This window comes from Arachis hypogaea, chromosome 6 (genome assembly GCF_003086295.3).
Source record: "Arachis hypogaea cultivar Tifrunner chromosome 6, arahy.Tifrunner.gnm2.J5K5, whole genome shotgun sequence".
Taxonomy (NCBI): Eukaryota; Viridiplantae; Streptophyta; class Magnoliopsida; order Fabales; family Fabaceae; genus Arachis; species Arachis hypogaea.
In genome coordinates, this window is record NC_092041.1 from 62,220,403 (window position 1) to 62,233,399 (window position 12,997).

The following is a 12,997-nucleotide window of genomic DNA, read 5'->3' on the forward strand; positions in this document are numbered from 1 at the left end:
TTTATTAATTGTTGCAATTTACTTTCTCTTCGTTTAGATTCTGCAATCCCAGTCCTCAAATCCCTTTTACATTCAAGCAATTTACATTCCTTGCCATTTAAGTTACTGCAATTTACATTACTTGCACTTTAAGTTTCAGTCATTTATTTTCTTGTTCTTTAAGATTCAGCAATTTTACTTTCCTGCTCTTTAATTTACTGCAATTTTCCCTTCTCCCTTTATATTCCAAGCAATTTAGTTTCTGTCAAATACAACCCACTCAACCAAAACTTGATTCGCTTGACTAAATCAACCACTAAACTAAAATTGCTCAATCCTTCAATCCCTGTGGGATCGACCTCACTCATGTGAGTTATTATTACTTGATGCGACCCGGTACACTTGCCGGTGAGTTTTGTGTTGGATCGCTTTCCACACATCAAACTTGACCTATTTTTTATTTTTTTCTTGCATTTCACTAAATACCAATAGGCCTTTTACTTTTTCTAGTCCCTTGTCCCTTCCACAAACACACATAGAAGCTTGCGGCCATACCTGCCTCACGTGATTTACTTTCTGAAGCAATTACTGCCTTTGCACAATTGTGCCCTCCATTCCAATTTACGAGAATATCAGAAGAAACCATTTAGATAAATAACCTTCTACATGTTGTTTTTATTCACAAACAGTTAGGGAGAAAGGTCTTTTTAACCAATGATAAATTAATAATGCATAATAGTTCTTTTAATGTAACCAATATCATGGATTATATCTGTGGTGCAAGTTGAGCATCCAAACAAAATGAGTGTCTCAAGTAAAAAAAAGAAAAAGAGGTTGCTGAGTTTCACGGACTAGTTTAAGCAAGTTATATCAATATTATATATATACATAGCTCATGATATTCATAACTAGTGTACCCTTGTTTGGCTATTCCATAATGGGAATGGCTCTTTCGGAAAATAGAGCACCCAAGGTCTCTGTTTTGCTCTCTTTCGTGGCTCTGTTCTTCAGCTCCAGTGGAGTTGGGGCACAGAATTCACCAGTGTTCGCCTGCGATGTGGCCAAGAACCCTGCATTGGATTTAGAGTATGTCTATTTAATTTGTTTTAGATGTCATCAATAAGTGTAATCAATAACTTATTAATCGACCTATCTAGCTCCTTTGTTAAAAGTTCTCTTGTTTCATCTTTACAACAATGCTCCACATGAGGTTTATATTGAACTATCACAACAAAGTTCATGTCATAACAATTTTTTTAAACCTAGCACAAACCCTCATGCCAATAACTCACAGAACAAACAGAGTTCAGAAAAAAATAAATAAATAACAAATAAAAAAATCAAACACAAACAATTTTAAACCACAGGTTCTAGCAGAAAGCCAATTACCACACTAACAGTTTAAAAAAAATATCAAAGAGAAACATTTAATCAAGTACAAAAACTTTCAAAACAAAAAGTGTTTCAATATTACACACATAACACATTAAATCATTCACCTATTCAAGAAATCAACTTCAGTCTCAGAAGAATATTACCATAAGAATCAGCAACTGAGGGAAAAATTGTAGTTTTACTCAAAAATACAATGTCCCCATTTTTATAGATGACTACCTAGCTTTCTACAATGGAAATGTCAAACAATCAGATTTCTGTCAATTAGAAAGTTAAGTTTTTTCTGTCAATTAATTATAAATTATTTTCTTGAAATTATTTTTAACTTTAAATTTTAAATTTTAAAATTTAAGTTTTAAATCTTAATTTAAAAAAGATAAAATTAAAAATAAATTATTTTTTTATATTTTTTAAAATGAAAACGTACCTTTGTGGGTGCTGGGTGAAGAGAAATTCTTGCTCTTGTTATAACTCCAAATTGTCCTAAGCCTCCAAGAACCGCGTGAAATAACTCTGAATTCTTTTGCTTAGAACATGTTATTAAATCTCCCTTTCCTAAAAAGAAACCACACAAATTCATTAATTAATTAAATAATATAGATAGATGATTGCATGAATGAATATAATCTTATAATAAACGGTGACATCATGAAAAGAAAAAACGTTTCATGTTCATATTTCATATTATTTTATATTAATCTGAAAGAAATGGACCGTGTGTAAGACTTGGACTAACATAAAAGTCATGAAGTCAAACAAAGAAAAATGGAGGCTATGACTGTGCGTAACTGCTTCTTAATCTAATAACAACTAAGCTATTCAACAACCAATACTTAAAATTAATTATTGAGTGAAGTCTCAAAACATGTTTAAAATAATTATATAGTTTAGCTTGACATATCAGAAGTGTGTATACAAGTGTGTATACAAGGATTTGATTGTTAATTAAAGTGTAGAAATTGATAAATTAAAAAAGTGAATTATAAATATTTATTCTTAGAAAACTCAATTTTCTTATATAGTTTTACCCATCCATAACCCTTTCATTCTTTGTTCACCTTACCAGGATTGTATATGATTGGTTTTCATGTTAATCAGATTTCTTTCTTTCAATTCAATTTACAATTCAGCTCACCTTTCTTCTTCCTCTTCTACTTCTTCTCTACTCCTTGTCTTCTTTTCATTCTTTATATTCTTCACACCATTTCTGTTTCAGAAGAGTTGGGTGTTGTTTCAGAAGAGCAAGTTGACTTCAATAATAGTTGTATTTCTTCTTTGTCTTCTGAAGAAATTTCTGATATAAAAGTAGAGCAGCTCAATTTAGATGAATCTGTAAGTGAGTCAAAACCAATTCTTGAAGCTAACATTGGCAGTTTAAATTGTGAAGAAGACAGTGATATGTTTAAGCAACATTTTGGCAGCTTATCAAATACACACAAGGTTTGTCTTCTTTCATGAAATAATGATGTCATATTAGGCTATTTCTTGGAAGCATAAAGGATTTAAAAGTGTAAGAAAACTCTTATGTCCATTACTTTGAATTAGTCTCTTTGTTTTATTTGTCTTATTCTTATTTTGGGGAAATACTTATTAAGCTGCCCATTATAAAACTGAGAATATAGGTTGGCAATTGAGCTAGTTTATAACTAGCTTTAGTAGAAATTAATGCTTAGCTTATAAAATATATTGCTGGTTCTTTTTAGCATCGTCTTGGAAAAATATTGAAAATGACCGGTGGGTGACAAATTGATTATATTTAGGAAAAGGGATTTACGCATCTAATATGTAATATAGAGATAACACTATAGTAGGACTAAGCATAAATGACGTTTTTTCTCTAACTATAAAGTTATTGGCAACAATATTCATGGCCTGTTAATTTGTGAAAAGTTGAGGGTTTGAGTAGGGTTAATTTCTTTCCAAAACCAAGCCTTCTTTGCGGAGAAAATTTTGTCACAAATTTTGGATAATATAGATACAGTTGAAGTACTCTACAACTTGAGTTATTTTCTCTCCAGATTAGACCACATTAGCTAAGTATTTTGAGCTCTTTTAATGGTTATGTGCAGACAAAGTCAATAAATTCAGTAGTTAGAAGGTTTTCTACAAGGTATGTTGTGCAGCAGGATTACCCAGGAGATTGCAAAAGACTATTTATCAGTCCTGTTAGACATATAACTAATAAAAGCATGAATTTTGAGGAAAAAGCTGCAAATTATACCTTATCCAAAAATAGATCCTTGCAGGACAACGAAATTGACGAATTAAGAAATCCTTCTAAGCATGTATATGTGAGTTTTCAATTCAATTTACAATTCAGCTCACCTTTCTTCTTCCTCTTCTACTTCTTCTCTACTCCTTGTCTTCTTTTCATTCTTTACATTCTTCACACCATTTTTGTTTCTGGCTAACCAAGAAACCGTTCAAACTGTAAGAACTCTGTTAGAAACAGGAAGCTAAAAACAGGAAGCTGAAAACAGGAAGCTGAAAACAGAGAAACGAAAGCCAACTTATTCATTGAGAAATCACAGAAACAAAAGCTTATTAACGCTGCATTTGGATTCAGTCTCAGAAACAAAAATACAGAGAAAATAGATAAGCTGTATATTAAATCACAGTTCACAAACCCTAAAATACCACACATCTTCATCAATAACAGCATGCATGTTAACAAATTACAGTTCACAGACCCATATTTCAGAGATTAAAAGCCCCAAATTAAAACCCCTAAAATAGGAACCCTAAGCCACTGATGAATTTCAGAAGCAAATAGAAATCAATACATACCTATTCAATGATGTGAGCACAGCGAAGACGATGATGAGAAGCACGGAGATGATGATGGTGAGAGCGGCGCAGCGACTATGGTGAGGGTCGCACACCGACGATGGTGAGGGCCGCACAGCGACGATCAGTGCAAGCGATGGCGAAGAGGAGATGACGATGGTCAATGTGGAGAGTAGTGCAGGTGAGTCGTGAGTGGGAGGCGATAACTCTCAATGGCGAGAGTGAGAGGGTTTTCGCTTGTAGTGAGGCGGTCAATGGCGAGAGTGAGAGGGTGAATGGCGAGATCGAGAGTGAGAGGGTCAATAGCGAGCGTGAGTGGGGGGTGACGATGGTGAGCTATCGAGGGTGACTGATGAGCTATCTAGGGTTTACGCTCGAGGATGAAGGTGACTGAGACTCAAGAAGTTTAATTTGCTAAGTTTTACTAATAAGTGTTAAGGTCATCATCACTCATCATCAGTTTGCTTTCAGGAAAAACAAGGAAAAAAATTACTAAGTGTTAAGTTTTTGGCTCTAGAGACATTAGGCATCACTTTTAAAACGCACCCAAAACTTAACAAATAGGCTATCCTTTAAAAGCGTCTCCTTTGATATGAAAAGTGAACCTATAGATATCAACCTACGGCTACGCTTTTTAAGTGATATCTTTAATACCTAAGGCTACGCTTTTTAAATGATGCTGCATTTGTGTAGCCTAAAAAAATGTGGCTGAATGGGTATTTTTCTTGTAGTGAAACAACCCACTCCTAGAGGCAAGAAATAGAGTATTCTAAAACCACTTTGGAATCAAGGGAAGTTCTTAACAAAAGAACATTCAGACCATTACTACAAAATAATGGGTCTAAGGTCAGTGATCCCGGAAGTTAGATTCGATCTGAAAGAAGACGAATTTCTGGAGATTCAAGAGCAAATTCGAAACAGGAACTGGAAAATCCTAGCTAATCCTGAAACAAAGGTAGGAAGAAACATGGTTCAGGAATTCTACGCTAATCTGTGGCAAACAGACAGGCAGAGAATATCTGGAACTGCCCTCTATGACTATCGGACCTTGGTCAGAGGAAAGATTGTTCACATTCACTCGGACAAAATCAGGGAGATCTTTAAGCTACCACAGCTGAAAGATGACCCAGACTCCTTTAATAAGAGAATGATGAGAACAAATAAGGGCTTGGACAAGATTCTATAGGATATATGCATCCCTAGAGCCAGGTGGACCACCAGCACCAAGGGCATCCCAAATCAACTCAAAAGAGAAGATCTCAACCCAGTCGCTAGAAGCTGGCTGGACTTCATTGGGCGTTCTATATTGCCCACTAGCAACCATTTTGAAGTCACAGTTAAAAGAGCAGTGATGATCCAATGCATTATGCTAGGAAGAGAAGTGGAAGTTCATCAATTGATTTCGTGTGAACTTTACACAATTGCAAACAAGAACTCCAAAGATGCCAAATTGGCTTATCCTAGCTTAATATCTATGCTATGTAAAGATGCTGGAGTAAAGATGGGAATAACCGAGTATATCTCAGTTGAGCGACCAATCACCAAAACATCAATGGAAAAACAACAAGTGCAGGATGACCCCATCAAGAGGAGAGCACAGGAATTCCTCTCGAAATTTCCTCAATTTAAGTACTGGGAGCATCTTGAAGCATCGGTTACCAAGTTGCAAGAAGCTATGGACCAAATAAAGGAAGAACAGAATAATCAAAATAGCATGCTGTGCAAACTGCTTGGGGAACAAGAAGAGCAAAGGTGTGACTTGAAGGAACTGAAGCATCCGAAATTATCTCTTGAAGGATAAAGCACCCCACAAACTAGAGGAACATCCACTTCCCGAAATAAAGGTTGTTGAGTCCTAATCTTAGCTTTACTCTGTGATAGTTGTCTTATAGATTTGCCTTAGAAGTTTTATAGGAGTAGTAGTAATTAGTATATCTATTTTTATTTTATTTTCAATTAAGCTATAATTTATTTTTCTCATCATCATCAAACATGAATAAAATAGTAGATTTTTATAATAAAGAGGCAATTTAATTTCGAGTTCTTAATAAGGAAAATTCTAATTATTTATATGTGGTGGCAATACTTTTTGTTTTCTGAATGAATGCTTGAACAGTGCATATTTTTTGATATTGAAATTCATGGATGTTAAAAGTATTGGCTCTTGAAAGAATGATGAACAGGAGAGATATTATTGATGATTTGAAAAATAATAAAATTGATTCTTGAAGCAAGAAAAAGCAGTGAAAAAAAAAAGAAGAATCATTGGATAAAGAAAAAGAAAAAGCCTATAACCCTTAAAACCAAAAGCCAAGGGTGAAAAGGATCCAAGGCTTTGAGCATAAATGGATAGGAGGGCCCAAGAAAATAAATCCAGGCCTAAGCGGCTAAATCAAGCTGTTCCTAACCATGTGCATGTGGCATGCAGGTCCAAGTGAAAAGCTTCAGACTGAGTGGTTAAAGTCACGATCCAAAGCAAAGGAGTTTGCTTAAGAACTCTGGACACCTCTAATTAGGGACTCTAGGAAAGCTAAGTCACAATCTGAAAAGGATCACCCAGCTATGCGTCTGTGGCATTTATGTATCCGGTGGTAATATTGGAAAACAAAGTGCTTAGGGCCACAGCCAAGACTCATAAAGTAACTGTGTTCACGAATCACCATACTAAACTAGGAGAATCAATAATACCATATGAATTCTAAGTTCCTATGGATGCCAATCATTCTAGATTTCAAAGGATAAAGTGAGATGCCAAAACTATTCAGAGGCAAAAAGCTACTAGTCCTACTCATCTGATTAGAATCTGAGCTTCACTTGAAACTATGAGATAGTATTGCTTCTTAATTTCTTTTTTTTCCCTATTTTATTTATCTAGTTACTTGAGGACAAGCAACAGTTTAAGTTTGGTGTTGTGATGAGCGGATATTTTATATGCTTTTTGGGGTAATTTCATGTAGATTTTAGTATGTTTTAGTTAGTTTTTAGTATAATTTTATTAGTTTTTAGGCAAAATTCATATTTCTAGACTTTACTATGAGTTTGTGTGTTTTTCTATAATTTCAGGTATTTTCTGGTTGAAATTGAGGGAGCTGAGCAAAAATCTGATTTAGGCTGAAAAAGGACTGCTGATGTTGTTGGATTCTGACCTCCCTGCACTCGGAATGGATTTTTTGGAGCTACAGGAGTCTAATTGGCACACTTTCAATTGGGTTGGAAAGTAGACATCCAGGGCTTTCCAGCAATATATAATATTTCATACTTTGCACGAAGATAGATGATGTAAACTGGCGTCCAACACCAGTTCCATGTTGCAGTCTGGAGTTCAGCGCCAGAAACAGGTTGCAAGTTGGAGTTCAACACCAGAAATAGGTTACAACCTGGCGTTCAACTCCAGAAACATCTCAGACACGTCAGAAGCTTAAGTCTCAGCCCCAGCACACACCAAGTGGGCTCCAGAAATGAATTTCTGCACTATCTATCTTAGTTTACTCATTTTCTGTAAACCTATGTTACTAGTTTAGTATTTAAACAACTTTTAGAGACTTATTTTGTATCTCATGAAATTTTTTTAGATCTGAATTTTATACTCTTTGACGGCATGAGTCTCTAAACTCCATTCTTGGGGGTGAGGAGCTCTGCAGCGTCTCGATGAATTAATGCAATTATTTCTGCTTTCCATTCAAACATGCTTTTTCCTATCTAAGATGTTCATTCGCAACTCACTATGAAGAAGGCGATGATCCGTGACACTCATCATCTTCCTCAATCCATGAACGTGTTCCTGACAACCACCTCCGTTCTACATTAGATTGAATGAATATCTCTTAGATTTCTTAATCAGAATCTTCGTGGTATAAGCTAGAATTGTTGGCGGCATTCATGAGGATCCGGAAAGTCTAAACCTTGTCTGTGGTATTCCGAGTAGGATTCTGGGATTGGATGACTGTGATGAACTTCAAACTCGCGAGTGTTGGGCGTAGTGACAGACGCAAAAGGATCAATGGATCTTATTCCGACATGATCGAGAACCAACAGATGATTAGCCGTGCTGTGACAGAGCATTTGGACCATTTTCATTGAGGATGGGAAGTAGCCATTGACAACGGTGACTCCCTACATACAGCTTGCCATGGAAGGAGCCTTGCATTTATGAAAGTGAGGAAGAATTATGTTACAGGAATTCAGAAGATAAAGCATCTCCAAAACCTCAACATATTCTCCATTATTGAGTAACAATTATTTATTTTATGGCCTTTCAGTTTTTACAATTAAAACTAAAAATTATTATTGATATTATATCCTGACTAAGAATAATAAGATAACCATAGCTTGCTTCAAACCAACAATCTTCGTGGGATTCGACCCTTACTCACGTAAGGTATTACTTGGACGACCTAGTGCACTTACTGGTTAGTTGTACGAAGCTGTGAGAAATAGTCCATTAATATTGGCATACACAATTTCGTGCACCACTTCTCTCTCTACGAAATGTATCTAACTAAAGAAAAAAATCTAGAAAAATGTGTCTAATGAGTGAATAAATCCCAAGCTTTTCAATCCTTGGTCTACTTCAGCTTCTCCCGCTAGAATTGTACCCCAAAACAGGGTTGGTAACTGCCTGAAATCGCTGGTCATGTTTTCTTCTTAAAAAATCACGTGCGTCCATTGGCGCGTACGCGCACAGTGCGCGTACGCGTCCCTGGGGTTTTAGCAATCCGCGTGCAAGCGTGAAGTGCGCGAACACGTCCATGAGGTTCTAGCTAAGCATGAAGTGCGTGTGCGCGTGCGCGTCGCTGCTCAAGTTTTCAAAGCTCAAATTTCCATGCTCCTTCCCTTAATGCATGCTTCCATCCTCTCCTCCGAGCCATCCTTGCCCTATAAGCACTGAAATCACTTAAAGCATCGAATGATAATAGAAGAGGATTAAAATATATCAAATTTAATACAAAAGAAGCACATTTTCATCTATGATGCAAAACTGGGAAAGGAACACAAAACCATGCATTTTATATAAATAAGTGTGAAAGATTATTGATAAAACCCTCAAAATCTATACAAGTTAAACCCTAAAAATGGGGTTTATCAATCCCCACACCTCCGTATAGTAGTACCAGCAAGAGCACTAGGTCGTCCAAGTAATACCTGAGCGAGTCTGTGTCGATCCCACGAGGATTTTGGTTTGAAGCAAGCTATGGTTATCTTGCAGGTCTTAGTCAGGAAGATCAGAAGGTTGTTGGAATTGTTGTCAAATTTGCATTAAAAGGAATATTGGAATCAGTAATAGGGATATGTTGAAGGATTGGAGTTGCTTTGTTTTTCTGAATTAACTCTGGTATTACTGCTCTTTTTGCTTATGAGTGATTTCTTCAATGGCAGGCTGTATGTGATTGACACTGGCTTGAGTAGCTGCCAATACTCCTCTAGATATGAACCCCAAGTTTAGTGCGGATCCATTCTGATTGAGGGTGAAGCTCGTACAGTCCATTCTCCTTAATGATCCTCCTCAAAACGCCACAGACAAGGTCAGATCTTCCGGATTAGAGAATGCTGCTTCTATCGATTCTAGCCTCTACCACAGAGATCCTAATCTCCCCGGAAATTGGCTGAACTGATGTCTTGAGAAGTCTCCATCGAAATCATGGATTAGCTGTCTGAGAGACGTATATTCAAGCCATTGGTTCATCATTGTCCGATGAAAGACGCACTTTGAACCCATGTAGACATGGTTATTTATCAAGCATGTTTGTCTTAATGTGATGAACAGAGCTGATTATCACTGATCATCCTACTCACCACGTTGAAGTACGAATATAAATCTTAGAAATAATTAAACACAAATCGAAGAGAAATAGTAGTACTTGTATTAATTGATAGGACTCAACAGGACTCCTCCCTTCAACCTAGGAGGTTTAGAAACTCATACTGAAAGTAAAATACAAAGTAAAAATGTGTATGCTGTGCGAATATGATGATTAAAGGTTTGAATAACATAAATTTAATCCCTTAAATACTAAATAGATAACTAGTAAGGGTAAAATAGTCCTTTTATTGTTTGGGCTGAGATTTGTTGAGATTCACATGCTATGAGATCTCTTGGGAGTGGAACGCCAGCTAGGGCTCCTCTCTGGGCTTTTGGATTCCAGTCTCTGCTCTTTGGGTGCTAGACGCCTGGAAGGGGGCAGAAAGCTGGCGTTGGATGCCAGCTTTGGGCCTTCTAATCTGAAGAAAAGTATAGACTATTATGTTTTGCTGGAAATCTCTGGAAGTCAACTTTCAATAGTTATTGAGAACGTTTCAGTTGGACTTCTGTAGCTCTGGAAAAGCATTTCCGAGTGCAGGCAGGTCAAATCCAGACAGCAATGCTTTCTCTGTCTCTAAATAAGACTTCTGCTCCAGCTCCTTAATTTCAGCAAGAAAATACCTGAAATTGTTCAAAAACACAAAAGCTCATACTAAAATCCAAAAATGTGAATTTAACACTAAAACCTATAAAAACTCAATAAAAACTAAACAAAACATACTAAAAACTATATGAAAATAATACCAAAAAGCGTATAAAATATCCACTCATCACAATACCAAACGTAAGTTGTTGCTTGTCCCCAAGCAACTAGAAAAATGTAGGATAAAAAAAATTAAGATACAATAAATTTCTAAGTTTCCAATGAAGCTTTGTTACAATCAAATGAGCGGGACTTAGTAGCTTTTTGCTTCGGAATAGTTTTGGCATCTCACTATCCATTGAAACTCAGAGATGTTAGCATCCTTAGGAACTTAGAATCTAGATGATATTATTGACTCTCCTAGTTAAGCTTATTTTGATTCTTGAACACAGCTTTCAAAGTCTTGGCCGTGACCCCTAAGCACTCTGTTTTCCAGTATTACCACCAGATACATTCATGCCACAGACACTTTAACTGGATGAACCATTTTAGATTATGACTCAGCTTTGCTAGAGTCCCCAGATAGAGGTGTCCAGAGTTCTTAAGTACACTCTTTTTCTTTGGACCACGAATTTAACCGCTCAATCTCAAGCTTTTCACCTGACACCTTCACGCCACAAGCACATGATTAGGGACAACTTAGTTGAGCCGCTTAGGCCAGGATTTTATTCCTTAAGGCCCTCTTATTCATTAATGCTGAAAGCCTTGGCTCCTTTTATCCTTGCCTTTTGGTTTAAAGGGTTACTGGCTTTTTCAATCTGCCCTCCTTTTCCTGCATTTTTGGGCAGTAATGGATTTTTCTGCTTTTTATTTTTTTCTTTTTCTTTTTCGCCATTTTTGCTTTCTTTTTCGCATGCATATGTAATTTTTTTCTTTTGTAACAAGCTTTTTCTTTTTCCTTTTGCTGCTTTTTCTTGCTTCAAGAATCAATTTTATTGATTTTTCAGATTATCAATAATATTTTTCTTTTTCCTTTATTCTTTCATGAGCGAACATTATAAAATTTTAACTTCAAATATGCACTGTTTAATCATACATTCAAAAAACAAAAGCAATAACACCACATCAACCTAATTGAACTATTCTTCTTTTAAACTTAAAATTTATGCATCTACAAATTCTTTCGATAAAAATTTTTTATTTAAGAAAGATGAGAGATATATGGAACATTTTACAACTTTAAGACATCAATGCAAACGATCATACAACTAGAACAACTGAACAAATAAATAAACAAACAGAAAACAGAAAAATAATAGGAAAGGCGTGTAAAGAGAACAACTCCACCTTTAATGGCGGCGGTGAGTGCTCCTCCTTGAGGATCCAATGCGATGCTTGATCTCCTTTATGTCACTTATTTGCCTTTCTTGCTCTTCCCTCATAGTCCTTTGGTCTTCCCTTATGGCTCTTTGATATTCTCTTATTTCATTGAAGGTGGTAGCATGCTCTTGATGCTCCATCCTCAATTGCTCCATGTTAGTGCTCAATTCTCCAAGAGAAGTTTGCCATTGATCCCAATAGCTTTGGGGAGGAAAATACATCCCTTGAGGCATCTCAGGGATCTCATTAATGGCATGTCATTGGTGCACGAAATTTGAATCTCAATATCAAAATCAAGATTTCTTATGATCTCATACCACTAACCAGCAAGTGTATTGGGTCGTCCAAGTAATACCTTACGTGAGTAAGGGTCGATCCTATGGAGATTATTGGTTTGAAGCAAGCTATGTTTATTTTATTATTCTTAGTCAGGATATCAATTAAAATTATCAGTTTGAATTATTAGAAAAATAAAAGAGTGTGAATTAAATAATTGTTACTTGAATAATGGAGAATATGTTGGAGTTTTGGAGATGCTTCGTCTGCTTTATTTCAGCTTTTCTCTTGTAATCCTCTTCCCACACGCAAGGTTCCTTCCATGGCAAGCTCTATGTAGGGTGTCACCGTTGTCAATGGCTACTTCCCATCCTCTCAGTGAAAACAGTCCAAATGCTCTGTCACAGCACGGCTAATCATCTGTCGGTTCTCAATCAGGTTGGAATAGAATCCAATGATTCTTTTGCGTCTGTCACTAACACCCAGCCATCAAGAGTTTGAAGCTCATCACAGTCATCCAATCCCAGAATCCTACTCGGAATACCACAGACAAGGTTTAGACTTACCGGATTCTCATGAATGCCGCCATCAATTCGGCTTATACCACGAAGATTCTGATTAAGGAATCTAAGAGATACCCATTCAATCTGATGTAGAACGGAGGTAGTTGTCAAGCACAAGTTCATGGATTGAGGAAGGTGATGAGTGTCACGGATCATCACCTTCTTCAAAGTTAAGCGCGAATGAACATCTTAGATAATAAAAAGCGTGTTTGAATGGAAAACAGAAGTAATTGC

At 36.3% G+C, this 12,997-nt stretch overlaps 1 long non-coding RNA gene across 1 annotated transcript; it reads right to left on the reverse strand.

The window, feature by feature from the left end:
* Positions 1 to 898: 898 nt before the first annotated feature.
* LOC114924181 (uncharacterized) lies at positions 899 to 4,305 on the reverse strand. Its single transcript, XR_011861974.1, has 5 exons — positions 4,162 to 4,305; positions 3,688 to 3,802; positions 2,510 to 2,668; positions 1,802 to 1,929; positions 899 to 1,049 (listed from the first exon to the last, which is right to left on the reverse strand). It is a non-coding gene; the product is annotated as an uncharacterized lncRNA (long non-coding RNA).
* Between the last annotated feature and the right edge of the window lie 8,692 nt (positions 4,306 to 12,997).